The sequence below is a fragment of the Ornithodoros turicata genome, chromosome 5 (assembly GCF_037126465.1).
Source record: "Ornithodoros turicata isolate Travis chromosome 5, ASM3712646v1, whole genome shotgun sequence".
In the NCBI taxonomy this organism is placed as follows: Eukaryota; Metazoa; Arthropoda; class Arachnida; order Ixodida; family Argasidae; genus Ornithodoros; species Ornithodoros turicata.
The window spans coordinates 59,980,184-59,996,185 of record NC_088205.1 but is presented as its reverse complement, the minus strand read 5'-3'; positions in this window follow the sequence as shown (position 1 = coordinate 59,996,185).

The window sequence follows — 16,002 nt, the reverse complement described above, 5'->3', positions numbered from 1 at the left end:
ATTGTATTTCTCACGAGCGAAATTGATCAAAGGGCTAGTCGATGGCAAAATTGTGCTTAAGTTAAATTTTCGGACAAATTTATCTTTCAATATATTTTTATCACAGGTTAGGCGAAACGCCGTGTAGAAACTTACTTTAGCTTCCGACGCGAGTGTTTCCCACGTGCCTTTTGCACTTGGGGAAACGCTCGAAGACTTTCCCCCTTGAGAACAAAGATGGTCCATTCGTCGGCCGTACCCTCGATTCGTCCTTCTATCGTCGATTGATGAACAGTTTAGAACGCACTGATTGAGCAAGTGAAGTCTGATGATGCCTGCAGGTGCCCATATTTTCATGAAACTGTACTGTACGATTGTTAACGAGGCGAATCGATCTTGCCGGTTAGGAAAATGGTTATAGTAGCATCACACTTTTTCATATAGTTCCTATGTAGGTTTAATTCCATGATAGGCAAGCCTGAGCGATGGGCAAGACACGTAAACAAACACAAACACGAAGGCTCAAAACCCTTCGTGTTTCGTTCGTTTCCTTCGTTTGAGCCTTCGTGTTTGTGTTTGTTTACGTGTCTTGCCCATCGCTCAGGCTTGCCTATCATGGAATTTATGCTGTGACTTGCTAGCTGACCTGCTACAGCAGAGATTTGTATATGTACGCACTCGTGATGGAGCCAAACCGGATGTCGTGGTAACGCACGGGGTACCACAAGGGAGTGTGTTAAGCCCTATATACTGTTTAACCTCGTCATGGTGGGTCTGAAATCCTGCATTACCTCCAAGTTCAAGGTCGCGATGTATGCTGATGATGTTTGCGTCTGAACAGTTGGAAAATCAAGACCTGCGATTCGGCGTCGTCTGCAGAGTTCACTGGACAGAATTATGCAGTACTTCACCGAAGTCGGCATGGATATATCGGGGGACAAATCCGCAACTCTCGCCATCACAAAGAAGCATATGCACCGCTATCAGCCTTTTCTTACTGTATCGCCGATCAAGCAGGTGAAACATGACAAGGTTGGGTGTCGTCCTCGACTACAATTTGTCCTGGTAAAAACACATTGGTCACGTTGATAAAAAGGTTCAGTGGTGGACATCCGTCCTTCGTCACTTTGCTGGCGCCAAGTGCGGTATGGATAAGCAATCACTCCTTTCTGTTCATAAGGGTGTTGTTCGTGTTACACTTGTGTATAGCCTTCCTGTTCCCCACGGCATATCTGAGACACAAGCTAAGCGGCTTTGGTGCTTCCTTGCACGCAGCCTGAGGATCTGACTTGGCGTCCCAAGAGACACAGAAACGCGGATAGTCATAGCCATGGGCGTACCGAGAGGGGGCAAGGGTGGGCCGTGTGTGTGTGTGGGAGGGGGTTTGCACACTTTGGCCCCTCCTGGAAGCAGTTTTCCCCCCTTGAAAAAATCCTGGGAAGCCCCATGGCATAGCCGAAGCTCATGAAATACCAATTGAAGTCCTCAGGACGAGGAAGACCGTACGTCACTACTTACGCCTCATAGCCCATCACCGCCGTCACCCATTAGTAGCAAAACTTCATTGTCGCAAATAGACGAACCTCTACAAAATCATTGCGGAAGCCTAAATTTCTTTCGTTTGTAGTAAAGCCAACAATGTCTTCGTTTCCCTCGTGGTCGCTCTCACTGCCCTCGGTCAACCCCGGCACTCCGGGACTCAACGTTAAAAAAAGAAGAAAGAAAAGAAAGTACCACCGTCAGTCTTTCGCCAGATGTCGTGGACATGATGTTGAGCGTATACGCTGAGCATACTGCAGTCTACACCGACGGGTCCTCTACACCTGTAGGTTCATAAACCGCCTTTGTTATTCCATCGGTCCAGGTGTCCCACGGATATCGCCTGACACATTGCACTTCCTCTACGCCCACAGAGCTTTACGGCATCTTGTCGTTCCTGCGGTATGCTCTGCGCGAGGCTCCGCGAATACGGGTCGTTGACACGGACTCCAGGGCAGCCCTGCAGTGCATAGAAAACATGGGTGCGCGAGGGACATTGCCTCCATCACTTCACTGTGGACTAAGCGGAAATGTACAGGCTGACAGAGTGGCTGCTGCTGCCAGACAATATCGAGCGGTGGTACTGAATATGTTGACCCGTGGTGACAGGAGGGCACTCTTGTCGGCGATGATACGACCAATGGCGGCAGCAACAATGTCGCCGGGACATTACAGATGGGGGGTGACGCTGAATAAAAAAAAAGTGAGGTCTGCCTGCTCAGCCAAGGTGGCAAGTTTCACTCTTGAAACAAAAAACGAAGAAGTTTATTCATGTTGATGTTGACGAAAATATATAATAGGGTTAGCGTGCTTTCTGACTAATGTGTGTGTAGGACCTTGCGGGTAGAGGATGTCTTCCAATGTGACACAAGGGACTGGAAGAGCTTCCAACTGCGCCATCATTACTTCTCGTGCAACCTTGTGCTTAGGGCAGTCCATAACGATATGCGACAGATCGTTGTGGGTGAAACAAGGCTCGCAGCGGAGGGATAGAGCTAGGCCAATCTTGTAACGGAAGGCAGGTGTTACTACAGCCTTGCATCTCAGTCTGTGAAGCAGGTAGCCTGCTTGCGGCTGAGGTCGTTGACGGGGCAGGGATGATGCAATTCTGGAAATGCAGCAAGGCGGACTTCACGAACGAAGTCTGAAGACTGTTTCCTGTTGAATCTCCGGATGTCCGGGGAAAGGTTATGGCAGCTGTTCGCGAGACGGTCCACTTCCTTGTTGCAGGAGATTCCCACGTGTGAAGGAATCCACTGGAAACCCACAGCAAAACCGTCGCACTGAAGCTGCCTCCAAGATTCCATGATTGATCGTGAAATCGGGTCGTCGGCCCGAGGAGTTTTGATGCGTTGCAGTGCGCATAGCACAGCGTGCGTACAGCACAGCACAACCATGCCCTGTGCTGTGAGGTTGGACGGAGACTCCAAGGCTCGCTGGATGCCGACGAGTTCAGCCAGTGTTGAGGAAACTTGAATGTCGATGCGGCCACCCCAGGAAAGCGCCATTGCAGGGCACCAGAATGCTGCAGTGCTGCTTCCGGAAACAGGGTTGGTGGACCAGTCGGTGTATATCTGCAATGCTTTTCCATGGTTCTCGACGATGGCTTCTTCGGCAAGTGCCTAAGCCTCTATGTTTGGCACTTGAGATTTCTGACGTAGTCCGCGTATATCGCAAGCGCAGTCCGGACGCTGAAGCAGAAAGGGAGGGTCTTCTGGGCGGGTGATTGGCCTTTTGCAGACTAGCCCCCAGTTCCCAGTTCTCTAAACCGTGATGTACGGTGGCCCCGGATTAGGCGGATGATTTGCTGTCAGGCAGGGGACCTGTGTAGCCTGTCGTATTGCCTTAGGAGGCGTTCGGCAGCGAGAAGGCGAAGGGGCATTGATCGCGCTTCTCCATAGACAAGCACGCTTGTTGACTGTTGAGGGAAACCCAGTGAGTTCCTCAGTCCCATGCGATGGGCTGCTTCCAGTTATGTTTGTCTTGTTTGTGGTGGCAACGTGTACGGCAACGAGTACAGAATATGGGACAGCACAAGTGAGTTGTATAGCGTGTTAAGTGCTCTGGATGAGCACCCCCAGTCAGTGCCTCGGAGGCGCTTCAGAGTGTTCTGGAAAGACCCGATGGATGGCTTGATGACTGCAACCTGGGGACTCCAGCTGAGCTTGTCGTCCACGGTGATCCCCAGGAAGAGTTGTGTCTTGACTAGAGGAATGCTGTGTCCTCGAAGCTTGATTTCCACTGTACGGCGATGCTTTCTGTTGAGGATCATGACACTGGATTTTTCGGTCGAGATGGAAAGGCCTACGCCCTCGAGATAGTCAGTTAGGGCTTATAATGTGGCTTGCATAATTTTTTTCACCATGCCCATCTTGCAGCCGATGTACCACAGGGCTATGTCATTGGCGTAGATGGAGATGGAGACTAGTGGCCTAGCTTTTGGAAGAGATCTCGGCAGGGTTGCCATTACAAAACGTGTGTCGGCTTACAGGCACTGTCAAAAGCGAGTACCATTCTTTCTGTTCGTACTTACGTAAAGATCTACTACGCACTGGTCCACTCGCATCTTAACTATGCATTAGAGGTTTTTGGGCTAACTCACAGAGGCGTACTCCTTCCCCTCCTTATTATGCAAAAGCGTGCACTTAGAATAATTCTAAGAGTACGACCCGGGGAGACAATTTCGTATGCTTTCCCTTTGCTTTCGATAATGAATATTTTCGTTCTATCTAAATAAAAACTAATGCTTCTGATGCACCGTATGGTATACTCACCACCTGTAGTCAATGCCGGTAATATAGTTAGATTCAGATCTCCCGATAACCTACGACGAGATGAAATGTACTTTCGGCTTTACCAGCCGCGAACAGATTTTGGCACACACAAGCTGAACTTCGTGGGCCCAGGCATTTGGAACACACTTCCCGTAGGACTCAGACATACAACCGGTTTCTTTTCATTCAAACGGCGGCTACGAGCTATTCTCTGCTTAGATTTATGAACAAGTGTATTCATTCCCGTGATCTGTTGTGCCTTAAATTTCAAAAGGGGAAAAAAGGAAAAAAAAAGAAAAAGCGCATTTGTCCAACTTATTTTATGTGTACAATCTTTCACTGTGTGTTTCTCTTTTGATTTATTTTGTTATCGTGGCTAATCCCAAGGTGCATTGTACGTCTTGTTTCGTTTTAATAATGTGTAAATCTGGGACTGCATCACAGGCTTGACCTCGCAGTCCCACATCTAATTTGTGTATATGATGCAAAATAAAAATTTCTTGAATCCGAATCTAATCTACAATGTTGAAAAGCGTAGGGCTCAAGACGCTGCCCTGTAATAAGCCCCCAACCTCACAATGAGCACTAAGGACGCCTCCCAGACGCACCTGTGCCGTTCTGCCAGTGAGTAGATTTGCCATGAAGTGGAGTGTCCTTCCAGGGACACCAGTGCTGAGTAGACAGCTAACAGCGATCGCAGGGCTGACGGTATCAAAGGTCTGTCTTACGTCCAAAAAGACAGTGAGTATCGCTAGTCTCCGCTTCTTTCCACTGTCCGCTGCAGATGAGAATTCCAGCACGCTGTCAGCGGCGCTGATGCCCCTTTTGAAGCCTGTCATGCAGCTCGGCAGCAAGTTGTTCGATTCGAGGAATCACTTTAGCCTGGCTTCCATTAGACGTTTCATCAGTTTAGCCACAGTGAATGTGAGGGAAACAGGGCGGGCAACCGCCTGTTTCCAAGAGGTGGGAATGTTGACGGATTCCCAGATTTCATTTAAGTCGCTGAGAAGCCGGGACCTAGATCCATCTGGCATGTTTTTGAGTGCCTGATAGGAAATCCCACCGTTTCCTGGAGCGCTGCGGCGCCGACACGATTGTAGAGCACATGAGAGTTCCGCCATGGTGAACGGTTGGTCCAAGATGTGTGGGTCTTCGGCATTGTAAAAGATATACTTGACCGGGGTGGCCTTTTGTATGAGACAGTTGGCGAAGGTTTCAGCCGTTTCCTGTAATGACATCCCAAGCCGCGCTGCTAAGGTTGGGAAGATAAGGTTTTCGCTGGCCCTCCCACTCAGAGCGTTGATGGTTCTCCACACCAGTGACACAGGTACATGGGTCGAGGGAGTTGCAAAAGGAAGCCGATTGATGGCGGCGGAGCCCAATGCTGTGTCGCCTGATGATCATGGAAATGAGATGGGAGCGGACACGGGATTGTCTAAGTCGGCGCTGTGCTCTGCGGCTAGCAGGTTTAGTAGCTTCAGGTCTGGTAATGGATCAGACCTCTTCGATGTGGTGAATCTGGTTGCGCTTTGTAAGCTGGCGGTGATGGCATCAGTGAAGGGCCCTTTATCATTTTCCAGCCGCTTCCTGTGCTCATCCTAAACAATCACCTTTCAAATCACCCGGGACTTTTTGTGCTTGATGTCTCTGTAACCCTGTATAGTAATGAAGATCTTTAAGTGGTCACTTCCCCATGTGTCAGCCTCAACCTACCAGGACTGGGATACGTCGGAGCAGTGAGTGCTTAAATCTAGCACGCTATTGGTATATCGGGAGGACGGAAGAAGGTAGGACGTTCTTGTTGTACGCAGTAGATCCAACTTTGCCGTTTTCCCTCCCAGGCCGTTTGCCCCGCGGTCTCTCTTCCCTTCTGCATCGACTTCTCCTCAATGTGACTTTTACCCCGCAGTTCAGACAGTTTAGGCCATGCTTCAACTAGCTATTCCAACTGCGGCATGGTGGCGAGCAACCAACACGTCCTCATCGATTGCCCTCTATACAGTTCGGAGAGAACAATACTCCAGTCCCAACTGACCCGTATAAACAACAAGTCGCTCAGCCTTGCTGCAATCTTGGGTCCTTGTTCTAACTCTGTGCAGCACAGTCAATGCCTGCATTCATTCTATCTGTTCTTGACATCTACCAGCCTGCTTGAACTCCTCTGACCTCAGAGCTTTTGGCATGAATGCGGAGATGTGATAGTCACAGCACTACATCTCCCATCAGTTAGACGCACCCGCGTGTGTGATATTATGGTAGTGATATCTCATTTGCGTGTGTCATGTGTGTGTGTGCGCGTGTGTATGCCTCATCTTTTTAAATCCACCGCAATTGTTGCGGTTGATGCATTCCTTCCCCCGAAACGACGACACAGAGAGGTCCAGCAACTGGATTTTAATGAAAATCGTAAGCTCTGGTAGACATGACAATGGCCCAGACCAGCCAAGAGAGAGACCATCAGCTCCCGTGCTTCCCGTATGGTATCACCATACTTCCCGGTTTTGTTCGCTTTCGTGCACGAGCCGGCCACGTTTGTCCGCGCTCGACGATGACTGTGCTGATTGGGAATCGTGCGGGGCCGACAGTAGCGACAGTCGTGACAACTTGCCCCGCCGATGAAGAGGAAGCCAAGGAGGTGTGACGGCTTGCTGCCGTGACTCTGGAGTGGCTTGATGGTGGAGACGTTTTACTCTATGGAGCGGTAAGGACCAGGGCCTGAAGGTGGCGGCTTGGACAGTGTCTAATCGGACCAGAAGGAAATCCATGCATGATGCCTCCAAATGTAGTTTGGATTGTGAACACTGCGTGAGCAAAGAGAAGCAGACAAACCTACAAAGCGCCCCAAGCAGCTCAGGCGAGGCCTAGCCCATACCTTTCAATTGAACCAGGCTATGTAAAGAAGAAAAGGTGTCCTATCCTTAATCCCATAAAGGCAAAGTACGTATGAAATCAGAATATCAAGAACGATACCCAAAATAACCAAAGTGTGAACTGCACTTTTATATACAAAAATCCAACAAAATGCTGATAAACCATAGCAAACGAAGGGAAGAGTGAAAGAAAGATTCTGAAAATGAAAAAGTATTCCAAAAATGAACTCATACTGCGCGGCTGAGAGCATCAGCGTTGCCATTCTCTTTAGCTTTACGGTAGCGAACATCGAAGTTATATTGTTGAAGAATGATACTCCAACGAAAAAGTCTTGAGTTTGGTTTAGCCAAGTCACAGGACAGGCCCTTACAATGCAAGCACATTCCTTTTCGGATGCACAATAAGCCTGTTCGCGTAGTTAGTTTTCTACTTATGTATACGACGGGGTGTTCTCTTCCAGATTCGTTCCTTTGGCAAAGCACCGCACCTATACCTCCGTCACTTGCATCACACTGAATGATGAAAGAACGTGCGAAGTCTGGGGCCCGAAGGAGTGGTTTGGTCGTATCCCATAGAATACGATTGGGTTTTTGTTTTGCAGTGCCTCGGTTCAAGGACTGGCGATGTCAGCATAGTTTCTGATGTACATCTGATAGTAACCAGTGAGTCCTAAGAAAGACCGGACTTGTTTTTGTAGTTGGGCGAGGAAAATCTTTAATCGCAGCAACTTTTGTTTGAAGCGGGCTGCGGTTCCCATGTCCAACAATGTGACCGAGATATGTTACACGGGAGCGTGCAAGTTTGCACTTCTTTGCTTTCATAAGAAGCCTTGCCTCTCTAAAACGCTGAAAAACTATTTTAAGGTGTTGAATGTGGTCTTCCCAAGTGGAAGAAAAAATTGCAATATCAAGGTAGGGAATTGCAAAGTTTTCGAGACCCTTTAGAACTGTGTCCATGAGCTTCGAAAAACAGAAAGGAGCATTATTCAGGCCGAATGTGAGCATGACAGGTCTGAAAGTAACAATTGGTGATGTGAATGCTGCGTACCTTTTTGCTCGTTCTGTGAGGGGTACTTGCCAATATCCTCGTACCAAATCTAAGGTAGAGATAAATTTTGCTGCACTAACAGTCAGTCCTTTCTTCGATGTTCGGAATCGGGTGGATTTGATCCCGCGTTGTTGCGTTGAGCTTTCTATAATCAATGCAAGGGCGAGGATCTTTGCCTGGAGGCGATGCATAATCACTTTCACCGGGTTCTATTATCCCTAAGTCGAGCATTTTCTTAATTTCATTTTCTAATATGGCCTTCTATCTAGGTGCCATTCTATACGGCTTGGACTTAACTGGCTTTTCTGATGTCAGTTCTATGTCATGACAAGTTAAGGTCGTTTTACCGGGCCTATCAGAAAATAAAGTCTGGTACTCCTGGATTAAATGAGTCAGATCTTGTATTTGATTAGGTTGCAAGTCACCGGCTTCGACGACATTATGCAAGGGGACGACAAGGGGATTTCCTCAGGTTCGTTTACTGTGAGGTTAACAATAGCCTCGCGTTCGGTGTAGGGTCTCATGAAGTTTGCGTGGTAGATTTTGACGGATGATTTACGCTTTTCAAGCTATCTGCGCTGGACCTTCCCACTGAACTTGCAGTTTGTTTTGACGACACGGTCGTAATATCATTACTTTTTGCCCCGGAGAGAAGAGCCGTGACGTAGCAAAAAAAGGTTGTAGTAAGTTTTAGCTTTTTCCTGGGCAATTTTCATGTTCATGATATTCTAAAACGTACTCTACCACTGTGGGATCGTCCCCATTATCTTCCCATTGTTCTGATTATTCTAAGCGGTGATCTTAGTGATCTGCCATAGACTAGCTCCGCAGGGCTAAATCCTGTTGCTTCATGGGGAACCGTTTTAAGAGCAAATATTGCTGCCGGCAAACACATGTCCCAATCTTTATGTTCATAACATAGCGCTCGTAGAACTCGTTTGAGTGTTGCTTTGTGTATGATATACTGAGCTGTGGACGATGGTAATCCCGCAGCCTTGTAGAAAGGTTGTTGTCAGTGCACTAGTAAACACGCTTGCATGATCGCTTTGAATTTCGCTGGGGAAACCAATTCGTGCAAAGACGCCAAGCAAGACATCCACTATCTCGGAAGAAGTTATTTCCTTGAGAGGCACCGCTTCAGGAAACTTAATATGTAACGGTATCCAGACTTAGTATGTGGTAACGGACCTACAGTGTCGATTACTAAGCGCTTGAAGGGTTCTGTGATTATAGGGACTAGGTTAGGTGGTGCTTTCCACTGGTCGGTAGATTTCCCTACTCTTTGGCATGAATCACATGACCGAACGAAGTTTTCCACGTCTTTAAAGCATCGATCCTGGCCAGTAGTATTCCTGAAGGAGTCTGTCCTTAGTTTTTGATTCCTAAATGGCCTGACCATGAACATGCATGACTGAGGTGCAGAATATCTTGTCTGTACTTTTGTGGTACAACTAACTGATCCAAGGTTCTGCCTTTGCGGTCGTTGTAATATCGATATAAGAGATCCGACTTTTTGGCAAACGTCGCATTTTTCCTAGGGAACCATCGGCGAGTTTGAAAAGTCCCTCTGGCGTTGAGTCACTTTGTTGCTCCAGTTTTAGAGTTTGTTTGTCAAGCCCTCGGAAGCTGTCAAAACTATTTGATGCTCAAAGGAGCAAGCTGTAGAGCTTTCTGCGCATTCAAGATCCTGCTGAATACTGTTTTGACCAACATCTGGGAAGGATTCTTAGTTAGGATTCGCAACGGGAACTTTTGGTTCCGTCTCTAGGATTTGATCTGTGTGGTAATCGTACCGAAGCTTATACGCTATTTCACGCGCTTTCGAACGTGTGAGAGCGTTGACCTGTTGTGCACTGCATTCTTTCCCCTATTCTGCTAATAGATTTGCAGACTTGTTCGAAAATAGATAGGGATAATGTTGGGAAATACCTTTGGATACAGCAGCTTAGGTTGTGATTTCACCATAGGATCCCTTAAGGGTTACCTTAGCTACAGGAAGACATACACTGTTTTCCTGCACAATTTGTCTGATCCACGTTGATTCGCCTGTATAATCCTCGGGTCTAACCTGCGAAGGATGGGCAACATCTATTGTTGGCACCGCTATCTCTCAGTGCTTTACACGGTGAAATACCTAATCTCATCGTCATTTGTGTATTTGTCGTTGTTATTGTTCAGTGTGACTTAAATAGGATTTATGCGAAAATCCCCCATTCATCATCTCAAATAAAGTTGTTGCGAAAATTGCTTGATATTAACCGCCCTGAACATATACTATCTTCTTTTTCTGTTTTTTCTCTATTTCTCGTTCGTCGTTTTTCTTGCTCTCTACTTTTTTTTCGCAATACAGCCACTAGAAAAAATTCAAATAGGTTTTACTTTTCGTGTATTTGCAGCTTCCCTCAGACTGAAGTAACTCTGTATTGTACTCTGTACTCTGTACTCGAGAAGTAACTCTGCACGTGATGGCACGGTTGTGCAACATACAGCGCCTCTTAATGCACTCTACTCACGCTCTTCACTTCGTCGACTTTCCTATGCTGCTTATGTCATGAGTGTGACGGAAAAGGAAAGCGTCTCTCTGTGCGTCGGGTTTCGGTTTCAAAGTTGGATTTTTGTACCTCGTTTGCATAAGGCTCCCTTCTGTTGAGAGTGAATTCACTCAATATACTTGAGGTGAGTGGCACGGTAAACATAACACTGAAAAAATAAAAAGAATTGTATACGGTATACGAGCAGGGGTATCAGTTTTAGACGATGGGCTCAACACAGCTCGTCACATAAGGTGTTGAACAGGCCTAAAACTGATATCACGATTTTTTGAACTAAAAAAAATAAAAACATTTAAAGTTACACCTTTCTTCTGCCATCCTGCAGTACAATTACGCATTGTAATTACATTCTAATTAGTTATCTAGGAGAGTGAAACAAATGTTATGCGCAAAATTAATACGCTAAAGGTATGGCCCCGGAGGTACAGGATGCGGTGTAGACGTCGGAATTACATATCGATGACAAAAGAAAGGCACTCGAGAGCACAGTCCCTTCAAACGTGTGTTCAGTAAGAATATAGCTCCAATCTTCCTACAAGTAACCAGATGTTGCATCTGGAACCACCTTATTTTCTCTTTTTGCCCTTTATAGTGCGCATTTCCTTTGATGTTAACATTGCCTTGAGTTTGAGGGAAAACACAGGACGAACACAGGACGAGACGAACAAATAAAATAAAATAAAACAAAATTTTTCTCGTCCTGTGTTCGTCCTGTGCTTTCCCTCAAACCCAAAGCAATGTTAACATCAACTCAACACCAGCTAGCTTGCCTGCTCCTGCTATGTTCATCGACATTTCCTTGGTACCGCAAGTTGTTGCCGGTCAGTCCGGTACGTCGTGGCACTCGAAGCCGAGTAGAGTGTGATGAGTCGGAGTTCCTTTCTGCTAATAGGCCACTTCTTTCTTCTATTACGTGACAGAATTTTCGCGACAGGGTCGTTCAAAACATGTATGGACAGCGCATTAAATCTCAATAACGAAACAAAAGCAGTCTCTCTGCTGATGCAATGAGGAGTAAAGCAATAGCAACCGTTGCACTGCTAAGAAAATAAGGGGATAATTTTAAATTGCGCGTAATGGTTTGCAGATACCGGTCAAATGTTTAAGCTTAATTCGGGATTTTCTGGCGCAAGGATATCAGAGGTCAAACCACTGGTCAAATGTAGGAGCACAACTGCAATGAGTTATGATGTAATGCTAGAGAGGATAACGCGATGTGGGGTTTGGCACGAAGAAACAGTCGCATGATGTGAAAGTGAAGGAAACGCAAGCCCGCAGTTTTTCCCTCAATCAGTTTAAAGGTCTCACAACACGGCAACCCGCGGTGAGCGGGCTCGCATCTCCATTGATTGTCATGCGGCACGTGTCGTCCAGGCACGGTTTGGGGAACAAACGATGTCAAGGGGAAGAATGTGTGAATTGTGCAGACAGTTTGTCAAATGACGGGATATGGTAACGAATGAATCACATGGCCACATTCGTCCAACTGCAGTCACGCCAGCGATCATCGCAGGTGTTCAGCAAGCCGGCCGTCCTCGATAACCGGCGAGTAACAGCTCAGGACATTGCAGCCCGGCGTAATGTTAATGTCGGCATGTTGGATATAATCATTCAGGAGCACTTACTGTTGCGCAAAGTCTGTGGAACATAGGTTCCCTGACACGTCACTTGTGACCACACTCTTAAAAAAGGGTGTGCTAGAACTCCTTTTTTTGCCACATATATAACACCCTTTTGGAGAGTACAATTATGCTCAAAAGGGTGTCTCCTCACTCCCTCAAGGGAGTAGCATAACACCTTTCTCCCTACTGGAAAGTAATATTACTCCCCGGCAGTGAGAAGGTGTTATGCTACTTCCTTGAGAGAGTGAGGAGACACCCTTTTGAGCGTAATTGTACTCTCCAAAAGGATGTTATATATGTGGCAAGGAAAGGAGTTAAAGTACACCCTTTTTTTTAAGAGTGCAGAAGGGAGCGTGCATGCAGTCTGAGCAGCTGCTGACCCGTTTCAATCCGAGGGGAACGACATTTTGCAATCAATCATTACATGTGATAAAGCCTGGATGTGTCATTTCACCCGAGGGACAAAAAGAAGCAGCATGGAACGACGACATAAGGCTTCCCCGCTGCCAAAGAAAAGCAAGATGCAGCCGTCTGCTGGGACGTCCACGGGAAATGTCTTTTGATTCATGCGGGGTGTCGTCCATGTGGACTTCTTGGAGCAAGCCGAATCACGATTAATGCCCAGTACTACTCCACGTTGATAAAGGGTGCACTGCGAAACACAGTTTGCAAGAAAAGGCCTCGGATGGTGTCTGGAAGTGTCATTCTTCTTCATGACAATGCGTTGCATTACACAGCGAATTTAACGGTAGCAACCCTGGCCGACATGCGCTGGGAGGTTTTGCCCCATGCCCCAAGCGATTACCATTTTTATGGGCCCGTTCAAACCGTGGGGCCATTTCAAATACGTTTTGGATGTCTTTCGATCACGGTAATTATGTTCACCCGATAATCTTGCAGTAAAAGGCGCAGTTTTGCGCATAAGGCCTCGCAGTGTTGACGACTTCCAAAGATGTGATGACGACCGCGCGTTAAGGCTCACTGAGCCGATGCGATGTACTTAAACTAAGGAGAAATGGACTACCATGTTGCGGAAGAAGCACCGCATAGTTTACGCTGGCAAAATACCGTTCATTTCTAGGCGTTATGACGACGGAAATATGTCGGTAAGCGGCAAAACGACATGTAAACAAAGTCACATGACCTCAAAATGACGTTTTCTCTGACGTGCAACCAGGACAAGATGGCAGTTATGCCAAAAGCACCCGCTAGAGGGTAGTTACAACAATGGCGGATTTATGTCACCCCTGTGGTTCCGGTGTTGCTTGGACGTGTCTGGAAAGTGGAAGCTACCGCTGTGTGTCGCCAACAGCGCACCCTTCTACCCCTCCGAAACGCTGAACTCACCCGCTTCCGCCAGCCGCTACGGTGTCGCACTGAAGAAAAAGTACGCCGCTCGCGTGTTCCGTAAACTTGTGTCCGAACCTGTACAGTGGTATAGCGTAACGGAACTATAGATGACGCGTGAGCAGACATCTCTATCTTGTGTTGTGTCTGCTTGATTTACGCCATGGGGCTTTGAGAGCCTAAATAGCCTACTACAAGTACCTACAAATGGTTTAGCACATCCCTGTAATTGGCACCATTTGTGAAAATTATAGCACGAAAGAGTAGTGATACAAAAAATACACATTACAGTCGTAATTTAGCTAATTGACCTATATAGCTTGACCATACAGGACAACGGTAGAAAGACTACGTGGACGCCCTGCTGCTACAGTACGGCTTTCATGTACAGTCAGTGCTTCCTGTGTTGACAAATCCAGTTCGGTACATGCCACTGCAGTGTAGACAACTTGATGCCTATACCTTACAGCGAGTCCGTTCGCACTTGGTTATTATTCTTCTGTTTGTGTACTGGATTAAATTCCCCTAAACGGTCTGAAAAGGAAAAGTGATATGTTCGTCATAAAAATAAAAAAAAACTGAACAGAAGACCAACGCTCTCCAAAAGAGAAGCCAAGAATTCCGCCAAATATATGAGAAAAGAATTACAAGGTAGAACACCGAATCAGTATCGTGGCAGACTGCTGAACGTTGGCTGGAACGGTTGAGGAAGTCAAGTAAATTATCGAACAACCATTGCACATGCCCCTGTTTGTGTCACCGTGCCCTTCGCACGGGCTAAACAGTTCACATCATTGACTCATGTATCATCGTTATTTCCCTCTTGCTAATGGATGGAGTGCTAACACAAGTGTTTTGCTTTTGTGATCATAAAGAACACTTCCAGAATTTCCTGTGTGATTCTATCTTGCGTTCTTGCAATCACAGTCGTATCATAAAGAATACGTGAGCACCCACAAGGTGCGCAGTGTTGCGCGCGATGACCTGTTTATTTCCGTGTGCATACTCGTGCTTTCATACACCGTCCCGTTTAGTGAATGCAGGGTTTTCCACACAACATCAGGATAGTGTAAATGGCATGTTGTGCGCCGAACGTGCGTCGGCCAGGAGGTTTTTTCTTGATTAACTTTTTTTACAAAGTCCTTTCAACTTGATCGGGACTGAGCACACGAGAGTGTTGCGGATAAGCTTCTGACATCCACAAGCGGCGTCCATACAAAAAGTTCCCCCAAGGACGACAAACAAAATAACTTAGCCGTTCTCCCATACATACATTAGTTCACCCACAGACTGAAGTCTCGGTCGTGCGCTCGTTCCCTATCAAGTTGAAAGGGTTTTGTAGAAAAAGTTAACAAAGAAAAGCTTCCGGGCCAACGCTCGCGCGGCGTACAACATGTCATCAGGCACGCTGAATGCCAAAACAACGTGGTTTACAACATTCCGTCGTTGTGTGGTACATTGGTCATACGGGAAGGTGTATCAGTGGAATACTGAAGGAACACATGTACTCGTACGCACACGAAAGTAAACAGTCGCCAGGCCATCTCGCGTAACACAGCACACGTTGCTCACCTATTCTTCGCGGTACGACTGTAAGTGCAAGAGCGCAAGACAGAATCACGAGGGAAATTCTGGAAGTATTCTTTATAAGCTCACAAAAAAAGACCACACTTGCGTTAGCACTCCATCCATTGCTCGTAGCAAAAAGGAAATAACGATGACAAAGGCGTCAACGATGCGAACTGTTTGGCACATACGAAGGTCACGGGTGCACAAAAAGGACCATATGCAATGATGGTTCGACAATTTTCTTGACCCCACCAACCCCCTTTTTCCGTTCCCCCTTTTTTCCCGGCTTTCCGTTTCTGGCACGACTGCAAATAAACAGTTGATAGTTAGCTCTCGTCGTGTGTAAATGTGTACATGGTCTCCCCTGTCCCTCTGACCCGTTTAGGTACCAGTCGTTTCAGCGCTTAAAAAATTCCCAGATCTGAAGTAGGACAGTCCTGTTTTGTGATATGATTCGACAAAAGAGCTTAAAAGTATATTTCATATTAGGAAGAGCGGCGCACTTGCGCCCATAGTCAAACAACACAATTCCTTCGAAGCATACTTTGCCACAATCTATGAATAGGTGCGGCAAAGCCGTCTTTACAGACGTTATGACATGTGCAGGGACGTTTGGTGGTGATGCTACAGGGAACAAATTTCGACTCGTAAAGAAAATCGGGGCGTTATATGGTTCGGAAAGCATCCAACTGTGGGCAAACG